An 18,408-nucleotide genomic window follows, 5' to 3' on the forward strand; every position below is an offset into this window, starting at 1 on the left:
TCAACATTTAATTTCAAGAAACTTTATCTTCATTTATTGATTAGATGAGGTCAAACAAAACTTAGTAATGTGGTTTTGAAAAATTTCCTGAGAGTCTTTGGAGTGAATCTGAATTTGTCCTCTCAAAAAAGAACTCTAGGAACATCAAACAGGTTTTTTTGTGCATATGTCTGTTGTTCTTTTGGCACTAGAAAAAGTCTTTGGACAGTCAATGAGGAGGGACTATTTCACCTCTTTGTGTTCTCTGTCCCTATTAGGGTAGGGAATCAACCTTCTAAAGTGCTGTCATGAAATATATCTAGAAACGGATTTGCTGGTAAGTCTACTTTCATAGTTTTCACCTCATACATCAATAGACCATAACGATACTTAATTAACAAAAACTTAACAAGTAGGTAATCATAGTTTAAAAAATGTGAAATGCCCATGTCCTTCTGACATGTTTCAGCACATTTTGGGACAAATGGTCTCACTTTTAACAATCAATAAAATATTTTCTCTAAATTTTTGTCTCTTTTTTGCTCCAATTGTTTGCATCTCATAAAAAATAAAACTTGATGTAACATTATGCATGCAAATTGTGTTTTATGTGCGACCATGACCTATTCTAGAAGCACAGGGTCAGAATTATACTGGTGCATGGAGACAAACTGAAAATGTAAAAATTCAATGGCAAAATTGCTGTCTTTTTCTACTCATTCACAAATAGTTAATGAATGTTATTAAATATGTACAGCAAAATGGAAGGCGTTTCAAATAGAAATCATGCTTCAAAAAACAGTCAAATGAAAAATTATAATATATCCCTCCAGGTGTGACACTTGACATTTGCAGAGTGTCAAACCCCCCAGAAAATGTATAGATATGGCCGAAATATCTCAGTTGGGAGAGCGTTAGACTGAAGATCTAAAGGTCCCTGGTCCAATCCCGGGTTTCGGCAAAATGCTTTTTCTTCACCGTTTACATTTTAAGGAGATATTAAACAAAGCACATGGACTGATCATGATCAAAAGGCCTAAAAATCTTAACTATCTGCAGAAATCAAAATGTTAAAAATTTGAGAAACAGTAACTTTTTCCTTTTGAACACATGAATGTTTTTTAGTAATTTTTCCTCTATTTTGTTTTATTTCAGATTGACTTAGCTGTAAGAGGATTAAAAGGTAACCTGATAGCTGAAACAGACAGCACTTATCAGACACTAGCTGAATGATTATAGTCAGCTTGTTTGACTTTGAAACACTGAGGCATTACTGAGACAAATGTCCTTAAAAAATATGCTGTGGACAAAGTCAAAAAGGCAAAAAACACAAGCTCCACACAGGTCCGTCATCTTAAATTTGAAATATAGGAGGTTTCTACTTTAATGGTGAGACAAAGCATCTACATATTTGACATTGCTCCAGTGAGTAGAGCCCACTTAAAAATGTATGGGTTGCTTGTCTCTGCAAGCAAAAGCTGGGCACTAAACTGGCATACTTGCAATGCTGGATGGTTCAGAGTGAAAACACCTATAGGCTGACAATAGTAATTGCAGGTGTTGATTAACTCATTGTGCAAAATAATTTCTAAAATGTGGTCACTTTGGGAGGTTTTCTGCTGTTTTGGTACTCTGCAAATTTCATCTGCAAGGTATTCCTGCAAAATCTGCATTGCAAAACCCAAATAGGGCTCTTCCTTTCAAAGCCCTGCTGTGTGGCCAAACAGTAGTTTCTGAAGAAATGTGGTGCATCACCGCATTTGTGAGAAATCTAACATTTCTAATATCCAAACAAAATAAATGGAGGTTTAAAAATTAATGCAGACGAAAAGTACGCATATAAAAAATGTTATTTATTGACTTTTTTGGGGTGGTGTGACAAGTTTTTAATCACAAGGGATGGTAACATTTCTGCTGACTAGCATGGAAGGAGTTAAGTTCCAATTGTATATCGAAGTCAGGATGGCCGAGCGGTCTAAGGCGCTGCGTTCAGGTCGCAGACTCCCACTTCTCCCACTTCTGACATCAACATTTAATTTCAAGAAACTTTATCTTCATTTATTGATTAGATGAGGTCAAACAAAACTTAGTAATGTGGTTTTGAAAAATTTCCTGAGAGTCTTTGGAGTGAATCTGAATTTGTCCTCTCAAAAAAGAACTCTAGGAACATCAAACAGGTTTTTTTGTGCATATGTCTGTTGTTCATTTGGCACTAGAAAAATCCTTTGGACAGTCAATGAGGAGGGACTATTTCACCTCTTTGTGTTCTCTGTCCCTATTAGGGTAGGGAATCAACCTTCTACAGTGCTGTCATGAAATATATCTAGAAACGGATTTGCTGGTAAGTCTACTTTCATAGTTTTCACCTCATACATCAATAGACCATAACGATACTTAATTAACAAAAACTTAACAAGTAGGTAATCATAGTTTAAAAAATGTGAAATGCCCATGTCCTTCTGACATGTTTCAGCACATTTTGGGACAAATGGTCTCACTTTTAACAATCAATAAAATATTTTCTCTAAATTTTTGTCTCTTTTTTGCTCCAATTGTTTGCATCTCATAAAAAATAAAACTTGATGTAACATTATGCATGCAAATTGTGTTTTATGTGCGACCATGACCTATTCTAGAAGCACAGGGTCAGAATTATACTGGTGCATGGAGACAAACTGAAAATGTAAAAATTCAATGGCAAAATTGCTGTCTTTTTCTACTCATTCACAAATAGTTAATGAATGTTATTAAATATGTACAGCAAAATGGAAGGCGTTTCAAATAGAAATCATGCTTCAAAAAACAGTCAAATGAAAAATTATAATATATCCCTCCAGGTGTGACACTTGACATTTGCAGAGTGTCAAACCCCCCAGAAAATGTATAGATATGGCAGAAATAGCTCAGTTGGGAGAGCGTTAGACTGAAGATCTAAAGGTCCCTGGTCCAATCCCGGGTTTCGGCAAAATGCTTTTTCTTCACCGTTTACATTTTAAGGAGATATTAAACAAAGCACATGGACTGATCATGATCAAAAGGCCTAAAAATCTTAACTATCTACAGAAAACAAAATGTTAAAAATTTGAGAAACGGTAACTTTTTCCTTTTGAACACATGAATGTTTTTTAGTAATTTTTCCTCTATTTTGTTTTATTTCAGATTGACTTAGCTGTAAGAGGATTAAAAGGTAACCTGATAGCTGAAACAGACAGCACTTATCAGACACTAGCTGAATGATTATAGTCAGCTTGTTTGACTTTGAAACACTGAGGCATTACTGAGACAAATGTCCTTAAAAAATATGCTGTGGACAAAGTCAAAAAGGCAAAAAACACAAGCTCCACACAGGTCCATCATCTTTAATTTGAAATATAGGAGGTTTCTACTTTAATGGTGAGACAAAGCATCTACATATTTGACATTGCTCCAGTGAGTAGAGCCCACTTAAAAATGTATGGGTTGCTTGTCTCTGCAAGCAAAAGCTGGGCACTAAACTGGCATACTTGCAATGCTGGATGGTTCAGAGTGAAAACACCTATAGGCTGACAATAGTAACTGCAGGTGTTGATTAACTCATTGTGCAAAATAATTTCTAAAATGTGGTCACTTTGGGAGGTTTTCTGCTGTTTTGGTACTCTGCAAATTTCATCTGCAAGGTATTCCTGCAAAATCTGCATTGCAAAACCCAAATAGGGCTCTTCCTTTCAAAGCCCTGCTGTGTGGCCAAACAGTAGTTTCTGAAGAAATGTGGTGCATCACCGCATTTGTGAGAAATCTAACATTTCTAATATCCAAACAAAATAAATGGAGGTTTAAAAATTAATGCAGACGAAAAGTACGCATATAAAAAATGTTATTTATTGACTTTTTTGGGGTGGTGTGACAAGTTTTTAATCACAAGGGATGGTAACATTTCTGCTGACTAGCATGGAAGGAGTTAAGTTCCAATTGCATATCGAAGTCAGGATGGCCGAGCGGTCTAAGGCGCTGCGTTCAGTTCGCAGTCTTCCCTGGAGGCGTGGGTTCAAATCCCACTTCTGACATCAACATTTAATTTCAAGAAACTTTATCTTCATTTATTGATTAGATGAGGTCAAACAAAACTTAGTAATGTGGTTTTGAAAAATTTCCTGAGAGTCTTTGGAGTGAATCTGAATTTGTCCTCTCAAAAAAGAACTCTAGGAACATCAAACAGGTTTTTTTGTGCATATGTCTGTTGTTCTTTTGGCACTAGAAAAAGTCTTTGGACAGTCAATGAGGAGGGACTATTTCACCTCTTTGTGTTCTCTGTCCCTATTAGGGTAGGGAATCAACCTTCTAAAGTGCTGTCATGAAATATATCTAGAAACGGATTTGCTGGTAAGTCTACTTTCATAGTTTTCACCTCATACATCAATAGACCATAACGATACTTAATTAACAAAAACTTAACAAGTAGGTAATCATAGTTTAAAAAATGTGAAATGCCCATGTCCTTCTGACATGTTTCAGCACATTTTGGGACAAATGGTCTCACTTTTAACAATCAATAAAATATTTTCTCTAAATTTTTGTCTCTTTTTTGCTCCAATTGTTTGCATCTCATAAAAAATAAAACTTGATGTAACATTATGCATGCAAATTGTGTTTTATGTGCGACCATGACCTATTCTAGAAGCACAGGGTCAGAATTATACTGGTGCATGGAGACAAACTGAAAATGTAAAAATTCAATGGCAAAATTGCTGTCTTTTTCTACTCATTCACAAATAGTTAATGAATGTTATTAAATATGTACAGCAAAATGGAAGGCGTTTCAAATAGAAATCATGCTTCAAAAAACAGTCAAATGAAAAATTATAATATATCCCTCCAGGTGTGACACTTGACATTTGCAGAGTGTCAAACCCCCCAGAAAATGTATAGATATGGCCGAAATATCTCAGTTGGGAGAGCGTTAGACTGAAGATCTAAAGGTCCCTGGTCCAATCCCGGGTTTCGGCAAAATGCTTTTTCTTCACCGTTTACATTTTAAGGAGATATTAAACAAAGCACATGGACTGATCATGATCAAAAGGCCTAAAAATCTTAACTATCTGCAGAAATCAAAATGTTAAAAATTTGAGAAACAGTAACTTTTTCCTTTTGAACACATGAATGTTTTTTAGTAATTTTTCCTCTATTTTGTTTTATTTCAGATTGACTTAGCTGTAAGAGGATTAAAAGGTAACCTGATAGCTGAAACAGACAGCACTTATCAGACACTAGCTGAATGATTATAGTCAGCTTGTTTGACTTTGAAACACTGAGGCATTACTGAGACAAATGTCCTTAAAAAATATGCTGTGGACAAAGTCAAAAAGGCAAAAAACACAAGCTCCACACAGGTCCGTCATCTTAAATTTGAAATATAGGAGGTTTCTACTTTAATGGTGAGACAAAGCATCTACATATTTGACATTGCTCCAGTGAGTAGAGCCCACTTAAAAATGTATGGGTTGCTTGTCTCTGCAAGCAAAAGCTGGGCACTAAACTGGCATACTTGCAATGCTGGATGGTTCAGAGTGAAAACACCTATAGGCTGACAATAGTAATTGCAGGTGTTGATTAACTCATTGTGCAAAATAATTTCTAAAATGTGGTCACTTTGGGAGGTTTTCTGCTGTTTTGGTACTCTGCAAATTTCATCTGCAAGGTATTCCTGCAAAATCTGCATTGCAAAACCCAAATAGGGCTCTTCCTTTCAAAGCCCTGCTGTGTGGCCAAACAGTAGTTTCTGAAGAAATGTGGTGCATCACCGCATTTGTGAGAAATCTAACATTTCTAATATCCAAACAAAATAAATGGAGGTTTAAAAATTAATGCAGACGAAAAGTACGCATATAAAAAATGTTATTTATTGACTTTTTTGGGGTGGTGTGACAAGTTTTTAATCACAAGGGATGGTAACATTTCTGCTGACTAGCATGGAAGGAGTTAAGTTCCAATTGTATATCGAAGTCAGGATGGCCGAGCGGTCTAAGGCGCTGCGTTCAGGTCGCAGACTCCCACTTCTCCCACTTCTGACATCAACATTTAATTTCAAGAAACTTTATCTTCATTTATTGATTAGATGAGGTCAAACAAAACTTAGTAATGTGGTTTTGAAAAATTTCCTGAGAGTCTTTGGAGTGAATCTGAATTTGTCCTCTCAAAAAAGAACTCTAGGAACATCAAACAGGTTTTTTTGTGCATATGTCTGTTGTTCATTTGGCACTAGAAAAATCCTTTGGACAGTCAATGAGGAGGGACTATTTCACCTCTTTGTGTTCTCTGTCCCTATTAGGGTAGGGAATCAACCTTCTACAGTGCTGTCATGAAATATATCTAGAAACGGATTTGCTGGTAAGTCTACCTTCATAGTTTTCACCTCATACATCAATAGACCATAACGATACTTAATTAACAAAAACTTAACAAGTAGGTAATCATAGTTTAAAAAATGTGAAATGCCCATGTCCTTCTGACATGTTTCAGCACATTTTGGGACAAATGGTCTCACTTTTAACAATCAATAAAATATTTTCTCTAAATTTTTGTCTCTTTTTTGCTCCAATTGTTTGCATCTCATAAAAAATAAAACTTGATGTAACATTATGCATGCAAATTGTGTTTTATGTGCGACCATGACCTATTCTAGAAGCACAGGGTCAGAATTATACTGGTGCATGGAGACAAACTGAAAATGTAAAAATTCAATGGCAAAATTGCTGTCTTTTTCTACTCATTCACAAATAGTTAATGAATGTTATTAAATATGTACAGCAAAATGGAAGGCGTTTCAAATAGAAATCATGCTTCAAAAAACAGTCAAATGAAAAATTATAATATATCCCTCCAGGTGTGACACTTGACATTTGCAGAGTGTCAAACCCCACAGAAAATGTATAGATATGGCTGAAATAGCTCAGTTGGGAGAGCGTTAGACTGAAGATCTAAAGGTCCCTGGTCCAATCCCGTGTTTCGGCAAAATGCTTTTTCTTCACCGTTTACATTTTAAGGAGATATTAAACAAAGCACATGGACTGATCATGATCAAAAGGCCTAAAAATCTTAACTATCTACAGAAAACAAAATGTTAAAAATTTGAGAAACGGTAACTTTTTCCTTTTGAACACATGAATGTTTTTTAGTAATTTTTCCTCTATTTTGTTTTATTTCAGATTGACTTAGCTGTAAGAGGATTAAAAGGTAACCTGATAGCTGAAACAGACAGCACTTATCAGACACTAGCTGAATGATTATAGTCAGCTTGTTTGACTTTGAAACACTGAGGCATTACTGAGACAAATGTCCTTAAAAAATATGCTGTTTACAAAGTCAAAAAGGCAAAAAACACAAGCTCCACACAGGTCCGTCATCTTTAATTTGAAATATAGGAGGTTTCTACTTTAATGGTGAGACAAAGCATCTACATATTTGACATTGCTCCAGTGAGTAGAGCCCACTTAAAAATGTATGGGTTGCTTGTCTCTGCAAGCAAAAGCTGGGCACTAAACTGGCATACTTGCAATGCTGGATGGTTCAGAGTGAAAACACCTATAGGCTGACAATAGTAATTGCAGGTGTTGATTAACTCATTGTGCAAAATAATTTCTAAAATGTGGTCACTTTGGGAGGTTTTCTGCTGTTTTGGTACTCTGCAAATTTCATCTGCAAGGTATTCCTGCAAAATCTGCATTGCAAAACCCAAATAGGGCTCTTCCTTTCAAAGCCCTGCTGTGTGGCCAAACAGTAGTTTCTGAAGAAATGTGGTGCATCACCGCATTTGTGAGAAATCTAACATTTCTAATATCCAAACAAAATAAATGGAGGTTTAAAAATTAATGCAGACGAAAAGTACGCATATAAAAAATGTTATTTATTGACTTTTTTGGGGTGGTGTGACAAGTTTTTAATCACAAGGGATGGTAACATTTCTGCTGACTAGCATGGAAGGAGTTAAGTTCCAATTGCATATAGAAGTCAGGATGGCCGAGCGGTCTAAGGCGCTGCGTTCAGTTGGCAGTCTCTGTTAAAAATTTGAGAAACGGTAACTTTTTCCTTTTGAACACATGAATGTTTTTTAGTAATTTTTCCTCTATTTTGTCGCAGTCGCAGGTCGCAGTCTTCCCTGGAGGCGTGGGTTCAAATCCCACTTCTGACATCAACATTTAATTTCAAGAAACTTTATCTTCATTTATTGATTAGATGAGGTCAAACAAAACTTAGTAATGTGGTTTTGAAAAATTTCCTGAGAGTCTTTGGAGTGAATCTGAATTTGTCCTCTCAAAAAAGAACTCTAGGAACATCAAACAGGTTTTTTTGTGCATATGTCTGTTGTTCTTTTGGCACTAGAAAAATCCTTTGGACAGTCAATGAGGAGGGACTATTTCACCTCTTTGTGTTCTCTGTCCCTATTAGGGTAGGGAATCAACCTTCTACAGTGCTGTCATGAAATATATCTAGAAACGGATTTGCTGGTAAGTCTACTTTCATAGTTTTCACCTCATACATCAATAGACCATAACGATACTTAATTAACAAAAACTTAACAAGTAGGTAATCATAGTTTAAAAAATGTGAAATGCCCATGTCCTTCTGACATGTTTCAGCACATTTTGGGACAAATGGTCTCACTTTTAACAATCAATAAAATATTTTCTCTAAATTTTTGTCTCTTTTTTGCTCCAATTGTTTGCATCTCATAAAAAATAAAACTTGATGTAACATTATGCATGCAAATTGTGTTTTATGTGCGACCATGACCTATTCTAGAAGCACAGGGTCAGAATTATACTGGTGCATGGAGACAAACTGAAAATGTAAAAATTCAATGGCAAAATTGCTGTCTTTTTCTACTCATTCACAAATAGTTAATGAATGTTATTAAATATGTACAGCAAAATGGAAGGCGTTTCAAATAGAAATCATGCTTCAAAAAACAGTCAAATTAAAAATTATAATATATCCCTCCAGGTGTGACACTTGACATTTGCAGAGTGTCAAACCCCCCAGAAAATGTATAGATATGGCCGAAATAGCTCAGTTGGGAGAGCGTTAGACTGAAGATCTAAAGGTCCCAGGTTTCGGCAAAATGCTTTTTCTTCACCGTTTACATTTTAAGGAGATATTAAACAAAGCACATGGACTGATCATGATCAAAAGGCCTAAAAATCTTAACTATCTACAGAAAACAAAATGTTAAAAATTTGAGAAACGGTAACTTTTTCCTTTTGAACACATGAATGTTTTTTAGTAATTTTTCCTCTATTTTGTTTTATTTCAGATTGACTTAGCTGTAAGAGGATTAAAAGGTAACCTGATAGCTGAAACAGACAGCACTTATCAGACACTAGCTGAATGATTATAGTCAGCTTGTTTGACTTTGAAACACTGAGGCATTACTGAGACAAATGTCCTTAAAAAATATGCTGTGGACAAAGTCAAAAAGGCAAAAAACACAAGCTCCACACAGGTCCGTCATCTTTAATTTGAAATATAGGAGGTTTCTACTTTAATGGTGAGACAAAGCATCTACATATTTGACATTGCTCCAGTGAGTAGAGCCCACTTAAAAATGTATGGGTTGCTTGTCTCTGCAAGCAAAAGCTGGGCACTAAACTGGCATACTTGCAATGCTGGATGGTTCAGAGTGAAAACACCTATAGGCTGACAATAGTAATTGCAGGTGTTGATTAACTCATTGTGCAAAATAATTTCTAAAATGTGGTCACTTTGGGAGGTTTTCTGCTGTTTTGGTACTCTGCAAATTTCATCTGCAAGGTATTCCTGCAAAATCTGCATTGCAAAACCCAAATAGGGCTCTTCCTTTCAAAGCCCTGCTGTGTGGCCAAACAGTAGTTTCTGAAGAAATGTGGTGCATCACCGCATTTGTGAGAAATCTAACATTTCTAATATCCAAACAAAATAAATGGAGGTTTAAAAATTAATGCAGACGAAAAGTACGCATATAAAAAATGTTATTTATTGACTTTTTTGGGGTGGTGTGACAAGTTTTTAATCACAAGGGATGGTAACATTTCTGCTGACTAGCATGGAAGGAGTTAAGTTCCAATTGCATATCGAAGTCAGGATGGCCGAGTGGTCTAAGGCGCTGCGTTCAGTTGGCAGTCTCTGTTAAAAATTTGAGAAACGGTAACTTTTTACTTTTGAACACATGAATGTTTTTTAGTAATTTTTCCTCTATTTTGTCGCAGTCGCAGGTCGCAGTCTTCCCTGGAGGCGTGGGTTCAAATCCCACTTCTGACATCAACATTTAATTTCAAGAAACTTTATCTTCATTTATTGATTAGATGAGGTCAAACAAAACTTAGTAATGTGGTTTTGAAAAATTTCCTGAGAGTCTTTGGAGTGAATCTGAATTTGTCCTCTCAAAAAAGAACTCTAGGAACATCAAACAGGTTTTTTTGTGCATATGTCTGTTGTTCTTTTGGCACTAGAAAAATCCTTTGGACAGTCAATGAGGAGGGACTATTTCACCTCTTTGTGTTCTCTGTCCCTATTAGGGTAGGGAATCAACCTTCTACAGTGCTGTCATGAAATATATCTAGAAACGGATTTGCTGGTAAGTCTACTTTCATAGTTTTCACCTCATACATCAATAGACCATAACGATACTTAATTAACAAAAACTTAACAAGTAGGTAATCATAGTTTAAAAAATGTGAAATGCCCATGTCCTTCTGACATGTTTCAGCACATTTTGGGACAAATGGTCTCACTTTTAACAATCAATAAAATATTTTCTCTAAATTTTTGTCTCTTTTTTGCTCCAATTGTTTGCATCTCATAAAAAATAAAACTTGATGTAACATTATGCATGCAAATTGTGTTTTATGTGCGACCATGACCTATTCTAGAAGCACAGGGTCAGAATTATACTGGTGCATGGAGACAAACTGAAAATGTAAAAATTCAATGGCAAAATTGCTGTCTTTTTCTACTCATTCACAAATAGTTAATGAATGTTATTAAATATGTACAGCAAAATGGAAGGCGTTTCAAATAGAAATCATGCTTCAAAAAACAGTCAAATGAAAAATTATAATATATCCCTCCAGGTGTGACACTTGACATTTGCAGAGTGTCAAACCCCCCAGAAAATGTATAGATATGGCCGAAATAGCTCAGTTGGGAGAGCGTTAGACTCAAGATCTAAAGGTCCCTTGTCCAATCCCGGGTTTCGGCAAAATGCTTTTTCTTCACCGTTTACATTTTAAGGAGATATTAAACAAAGCACATGGACTGATCATCATCAAAAGGCCTAAAAATCTTAACTATCTACAGAAAACAAAATGTTAAAAATTTGAGAAACGGTAACTTTTTCCTTTTGAACACATGAATGTTTTTTAGTAATTTTTCCTCTATTTTGTTTTATTTCAGATTGACTTAGCTGTAAGAGGATTAAAAGGTAACCTGATAGCTGAAACAGACAGCACTTATCAGACACTAGCTGAATGATTATAGTCAGCTTGTTTGACTTTGAAACACTGAGGCATTACTGAGACAAATGTCCTTAAAAAATATGCTGTGGACAAAGTCAAAAAGGCAAAAAACACAAGCTCCACACAGGTCCGTCATCTTTAATTTGAAATATAGGAGGTTTCTACTTTAATGGTGAGACAAAGCATCTACATATTTGATATTGCTCCAGTGAGTAGAGCCCACTTAAAAATGTATGGGTTGCTTGTCTCTGCAAGCAAAAGCTGGGCACTAAACTGGCATACTTGCAATGCTGGATGGTTCAGAGTGAAAACACCTATAGGCTGACAATAGTAATTGCAGGTGTTGATTAACTCATTGTGCAAAATAATTTCTAAAATGTGGTCACTTTGGGAGGTTTTCTGCTGTTTTGGTACTCTGCAAATTTCATCTGCAAGGTATTCCTGCAAAATCTGCATTGCAAAACCCAAATAGGGCTCTTCCTTTCAAAGCCCTGCTGTGTGGCCAAACAGTAGTTTCTGAAGAAATGTGGTGCATCACCGCATTTGTGAGAAATCTAACATTTCTAATATCCAAACAAAATAAATGGAGGTTTAAAAATTAATGCAGACGAAAAGTACGCATATAAAAAATGTTATTTATTGACTTTTTTGGGGTGGTGTGACAAGTTTGTAATCACAAGGAATGGTAACATTTCTGCTGACTAGCATGGAAGGAGTTAAGTTCCAATTGCATATCGAAGTCACGATGGCCGAGCGGTCTAAGGACCCCTGGAGGAGTGGGTTCAAATCCCACTTCTGACATCAACATTTAATTTCAAGAAGCTTTATCTTCATTTATTGATTAGATGAGGTCAAACAAAACTTAGTAATGTGGTTTTGAAAAATTTCCTGAGAGTCTTTGGAGTGAATCTGAATTTGTCCTCTCAAAAAAGAACTCTAGGAACATCAAACAGGTTTTTTTGTGCATATGTCTGTTGTTCTTTTGGCACTAGAAAAATCCTTTGGACAGTCAATGAGGAGGGACTATTTCACCTCTTTGTGTTCTCTGTCCCTATTAGGGTAGGGAATCAACCTTCTACAGTGCTGTCATGAAATATATCTAGAAACGGATTTGCTGGTAAGTCTACTTTCATAGTTTTCACCTCATACATCAATAGACCATAACGATACTTAATTAACAAAAACTTAACAAGTAGGTAATCATAGTTTAAAAAATGTGAAATGCCCATGTCCTTCTGACATGTTTCAGCACATTTTGGGACAAATGGTCTCACTTTTAACAATCAATAAAATATTTTCTCTAAATTTTTGTCTCTTTTTTGCTCCAATTGTTTGCATCTCATAAAAAATAAAACTTGATGTAACATTATGCATGCAAATTGTGTTTTATGTGCGACCATGACCTATCCTAGAAGCACAGGGTCAGAATTATACTGGTGCATGGAGACAAACTGAAAATGTAAAAATTCAATGGCAAAATTGCTGTCTTTTTCTACTCATTCACAAATAGTTAATGAATGTTATTAAATATGTACAGCAAAATGGAAGGCGTTTCAAATAGAAATCATGCTTCAAAAAACAGTCAAATGAAAAATTATAATATATCCCTCCAGGTGTGACACTTGACATTTGCAGAGTGTCAAACCCCCCAGAAAATGTATAGATATGGCCGAAATAGCTCAGTTGGGAGAGCGTTAGACTAAAGGTCCCTGGTCCAATCCCGGGTTTCGGCAAAATGCTTTTTCTTCACCGTTTCCATTTTAAGGAGATATTAAACAAAGCACATGGACTGATCATGATCAAAAGGCCTAAAAATCTTAACTATCTACAGAAAACAAAATGTTAAAAATTTGAGAAACGGTAACTTTTTCCTTTTGAACACATGAATGTTTTTTAGTTATTTTTCCTCTATTTTGTTTTATTTCAGATTGACTTAGGGTACCGTTACACCTAGCGACTCACCAGCGATCCCGACCAGCGATATGACGCGGTCAGGATCGCTGGTGAATCGCTAGGTGGTCGCTAGTGAGCTGCTACTCAGGCAGATCTCACCAGCGACATCGCTGGGGACAGGGATCACTACTTACCTGTCAGACGCGGCGATCCTGCGTCCTCCCGCCCGGCTCCACGCGTCGCTTGTCGGCACCACAGGAAGCGCCGCAAGAAGTGACGGGCGAGGAATGGTCCAGGAGCTTCTCGCGCGATCAGCGATTACCAACGGGGGAGCCGGTCGGAGGTAAGTATCACATGCAGCGATATCGCTAGTAATATCGCTGTAACGTCACCAAATCGGTGACTTTTCAGCGATATTGCTCGTGATATCGCAGTGTGTAACGGGGGCTTTAGCTGTAAGAGGATTAAAAGGTAACCTGATAGCTGAAACAGACAGCACTTATCAGACACTAGCTGAATGATTATAGTCAGCTTGTTTGACTTTGAAACACTGAGGCATTACTGAGACAAATGTCCTTAAAAAATATGCTGGGGACAAAGTCAAAAAGGCAAAAAACACAAGCTCCACACAGGTCCGTCATCTTTAATTTGAAATATAGGAGGTTTCTACTTTAATGGTAAGACAAAGCATCTACATATTTGACATTGCTCCAGTGAGTAGAGCCCACATAAAAATGTATGGGTTGCTTGTCTCTGCAAGCAAAAGCTGGGCACTAAACTGGCATACTTGCAATGCTGGATGGTTCAGAGTAAAAACACCTATAGGCTGACAATAGTAATTGCAGGTGTTGATTAGCTCATTGTGCAAAATAATTTCTAAAATGTGGTCACTTTGGGAGGTTTTCTGCTGTTTTGGTACTCTGCAAAGTTCATCTGCAAAGTATTCCTGCAAAATCTGCATTGCAAAACCCAAATAGGGCTCTTCCTTTCAAAGCCCTGCTGTGTGGCCAAACAGTAGTTTCTGAAGAAATGTGGTGCATCACCGTATTTGTGAGAAATCTAATATTTCTAATATCCAAACAAAATAAATGGAGGTTTAAAAATTAATGCAGACGAAAAGTACGCATATAAAAAATGTTATTTATTGACTTTTTTGGGGTGGTGTGACAAGTTTTTAATCACAAGAAATGGTAACTTTTCTGCTGACTAGCATGGAAGGAGTTAAGTTCCAATTGCATATCGATGTCAGGATGGCCGAGCGGTCTGAGGCGCTGCGTTCAGGTCGCAGTCTCCCCTGAAGGCGTGACATCAACTTTTCATTTCAAGAAACTTTATCTTCATTTATTGATTAGATGAGGTCAAACAAAACTTAGTAATGTGGTTTTGAAAAATGTATTCCTGTGAGTCTTTGGAGTGAATCTGAATTTGTCCTCTCAAAAAAGAACTCTAGGAACATAAAACAGATTTTTTGTGCATATGTCTGTTGTTCTTTTGGCACTAGAAAAATCCTTTGGACAGTCAATGAGGATAGACTATTTCACCTCTTTGTGTTCTCTGTCCCTATTAGGGTAGGGAATCAACCTTCTACAGTGCTGTCATGAAATATATCTAGAAACGGATTTGCTGGTAAGTCTACTTTCATAGTTTTCACCTCATACATCAATAGACCATAACGATACTTAATAAACAAAAACTTAAAAAGTAGATAATCATAGTTTAAAAAGTGTGAAATGCGCATGTCATTCTGACATGTTTCAGCACGTTTTGGGACAAATGTTATCACTTTTAACATTAACAATCAATAAAATATTTTCTCTAAATTTTTGTCTCTTTTTTGCTCCAATTGTTTGCATCTCATAAAAAATAAAACTTGATGTAACATTATGCATGCAAATTGTGTTTTATGTGCGACCATGACCTATCCTAGAAGCACAGGGTCAGAATTATTCTGGTGCATGGAGACAAACTGAAAATGTAAAAATTCAATGGCAAAATTGCTGTCTTTTTCTACTCATTCACAAATAGTTAATGAATGTTAATAAATATGTACAGCAAAATGGAAGGCGTTTCAAATAGAAATCATGCTTCAAAAAACAGTCAAATTAAAAATTATAATATATCCCTCCAGGTGTGACACTTGACATTTGCAGAGTGTCAAACCCCCCAGAAAATGCATAGATATGGCCAAAATAGCTCAGTTGGGAGAGCGTTAGACTGAAGATCTAAAGGTTCCTGGTCCAATCCCGGGTTTCAGCAAAATGCTTTTTCTTCACCGTTTCCATTTTAAGGAGATATTAAACAAAGCACATGGACTCATTATTTACAGCTAATGTAAAAGGCCTAAAAATCTTAACTATCTACAGAAAACAAAATGTTAAAAATTTGAGAAACGGTAACTTTTTCCTTTTGAACACATGAATGTTTTTTAGTAATTTGTCCTCTATTTTGTTTTATTTCAGATTGACTTAGCTGTAAGAGGATTAAAAGGTAACCTGATAGCTGAAACAGACAGCACTTATCAGACACTAGCTGAATGATTATAGTCAGCTTGTTTGACTTTGAAACACTGAGGCGTTACTGATACAAATGTCCTTAAAAAATATGCTGTGGACAAAGTCAAAAAGGCAAAAAACACAAGCTCCACACAGGTCCGTCATCTTTAATTTGAAATATAGGAGGTTTCTACTTTAATGGTGAGACAAAGCATCTACATATTTGACATTGCTCCAGTGAGTAGAGCCCACTTAAAAATGTATGGGTTGCTTGTCTCTGCAAGCAAAAGCTGGGCACTAAACTGGCATACTTGCAATGCTGGATGGTTCAGAGTGAAAACACCTATAGGCTGACAATAGTAATTGCAGGTGTTGATTAACTCATTGTGCAAAATAATTTCTAAAATGTGGTCACTTTGGGAGGTTTTCTGCTGTTTTGGTACTCTGCAAATTTCATCTGCAAGGTATTCCTGCAAAATCTGCATTGCAAAACCCAAATAGGGCTCTTCCTTTCAAAGCCCTGCTGTGTGGCCAAACAGTAGTTTCTGAAGAAATGTGGTGCATCACCGCATTTGTGAGAAATCTAACATTTCTAATATCCAAACAAAATAAATGGAGGTTTAAAAATTAATGCAGACGAAAAGTACGCATATAAAAAATGTTATTTATTGACTTTTTTGGGGTGGTGTGACAAGTTTTTAATCACAAGGAATGGTAACATTTCTGCTGACTAGCATGGAAGGAGTTAAGTTCCAATTGCATGTCGAAGTCAGGATGGCGGAGCAGTCTAAGGCGCTGCGTACAGGTCGCAGTCTCCCCTGGAGATGTGTGTTCAAATCCCACTTCTGACATCAATATTTAATTTCAAGAAACTTTATCTTCATTTATTGATTAGATGAGGTCAAACAAAACTTAGTAATGTGGTTTCGAAAAATTTCCTGAGAGTCTTTGGAGTGAATCTGAATTTGTCCTCTCAAAAAAGAACTCTAGGAACATCAAACAGATTTTTTGTGCATATGTCTGTTGTTCTTTTGGCACTAGAAAAATCCTTTGGACAGTCAATGAGGACTATTTCACCTCTTTGTGTTCTCTGTCCCTATTAGGGTAGGGAATCAACCTTCTACAGTGCTGTCATGAAATATATCTAGAAACGGATTTGCTGGTAAGTCTACTTTCATAGTTTTCACCTCATTCATCAATAGACCATAACGATACTTAATAAACAAAAACTTAACAAGTAGGTAATCATAGTTTAAAAAATGTGAAATGCCCATGTCATTCTGACATGTTTCAGCACATTTTGGGACAAATGGTCTCACTTTTAACATTAACAATCAATAAAATATTTTCTCTAAATTTTTGTCTCTATTTTGCTCCAATTGTTTGCATCTCATAAAAAATAAAACTTGATGTAACATTATGCATGCAAATTGTGTTTTATGTGCGACCATGACCTATTCTAGAAGCACAGGGTCAGAATTATACTGGTGCATGGAGACAAACTGAAAATGTAAAACTTCAATGGCAAAATTGCTGACTTTTTCTACTCATTCACAAATAGTTAATGAATGTTATTAAATATGTACAGCAAAATGGAAGGCGTTTCAAATAGAAATCATGCTTCAAAAAACAGTCAAATGAAAAATTATAATATATCCCTCCAGGTGTGACACTTGACATTTGCAGGGTGTCAAACCCCCAGAAAATGTATAGATATGGCCTAAATAGCTCAGTTGGGAGAGCGTTAGACTGAATATCTAAAGGTCCCTGGTTCAATCCCGGGTTTCGGCAAAATGCTTTTTCTTCACCGTTTACAAGTGGTTCAAATCCCACCTCTGACATCAACTTTTAATTTCAAGAAACTTTTTTCTTCATTTATTGATTAGATGAGGTCAAACAAAACTTAGTAATGTGGTTTTGAAAAATTTCCTGAGAGTCTTTGGAGTGAATCTGAATTTGTCCTCTCAAAAAAGAACTCTAGGAACATCAAACAGATTTTTTGTGCATATGTCTGTTGTTCTTTTGGCACTAGAAAAATCCTTTGGACAGTGAATGAGGAGGGACTATTTCACCTCTTTGTGTTCTCTGTCCCTATTAGGGTAGGGAATCAACCTTCTACAGTGCTGTCATGAAATATATCTAGAAACGGATTTGCTGGTAAGTCTACTTTCATAGTTTTCACCTCATACATCAATAGACCATAACGATACTTAATAAACAAAAACTTAACAAGTAGGTAATCATAGTTTAAAAAATGTGAAATGCCCATGTCATTCTGACATGTTTCAGCACATTTTGGGACAAATGGTCTCACGTTTAACATTGACAATCAATAAAATATTTTCTCTAAATTTTTGTCTCTTTTTTGCTCCAATTGTTTGCATCTCATAAAAAATAAAACTTGATGTAACATTATGCATGCAAATTGTGTTTTATGTGCGACCATGACCTATTCTAGAAGCACAGGGTCAGAATTATACTGGTGCATGGAGACAAACTGAAAATGTAAAAATTCAATGGCAAAATTGCTGTCTTTTTCTACTCATTCACAAATAGTTAATGAATGTTATTAAATATGT

General features: G+C 36.1%; 2 non-coding genes across 2 annotated transcripts; both read left to right on the forward strand.

The window, feature by feature from the left end:
- The first annotated feature begins 3,939 nt into the window (after positions 1–3,939).
- TRNAL-CAG (transfer RNA leucine (anticodon CAG)) lies at positions 3,940–4,022 on the forward strand. Its single transcript has one exon. It is a non-coding gene; the product is annotated as a tRNA-Leu (tRNA).
- A 7,093-nt stretch (positions 4,023–11,115) lies between these two features.
- TRNAL-CAA (transfer RNA leucine (anticodon CAA)) lies at positions 11,116–11,188 on the forward strand. Its single transcript has one exon. It is a non-coding gene; the product is annotated as a tRNA-Leu (tRNA).
- Positions 11,189–18,408: the final 7,220 nt, after the last annotated feature.

This window comes from Dendrobates tinctorius, unplaced genomic scaffold, assembly GCF_039654945.1.
Source record: "Dendrobates tinctorius isolate UK_male_01 unplaced genomic scaffold, ASM3965494v1 ptg000350l, whole genome shotgun sequence".
NCBI classification, from domain to species: Eukaryota; Metazoa; Chordata; class Amphibia; order Anura; family Dendrobatidae; genus Dendrobates; species Dendrobates tinctorius.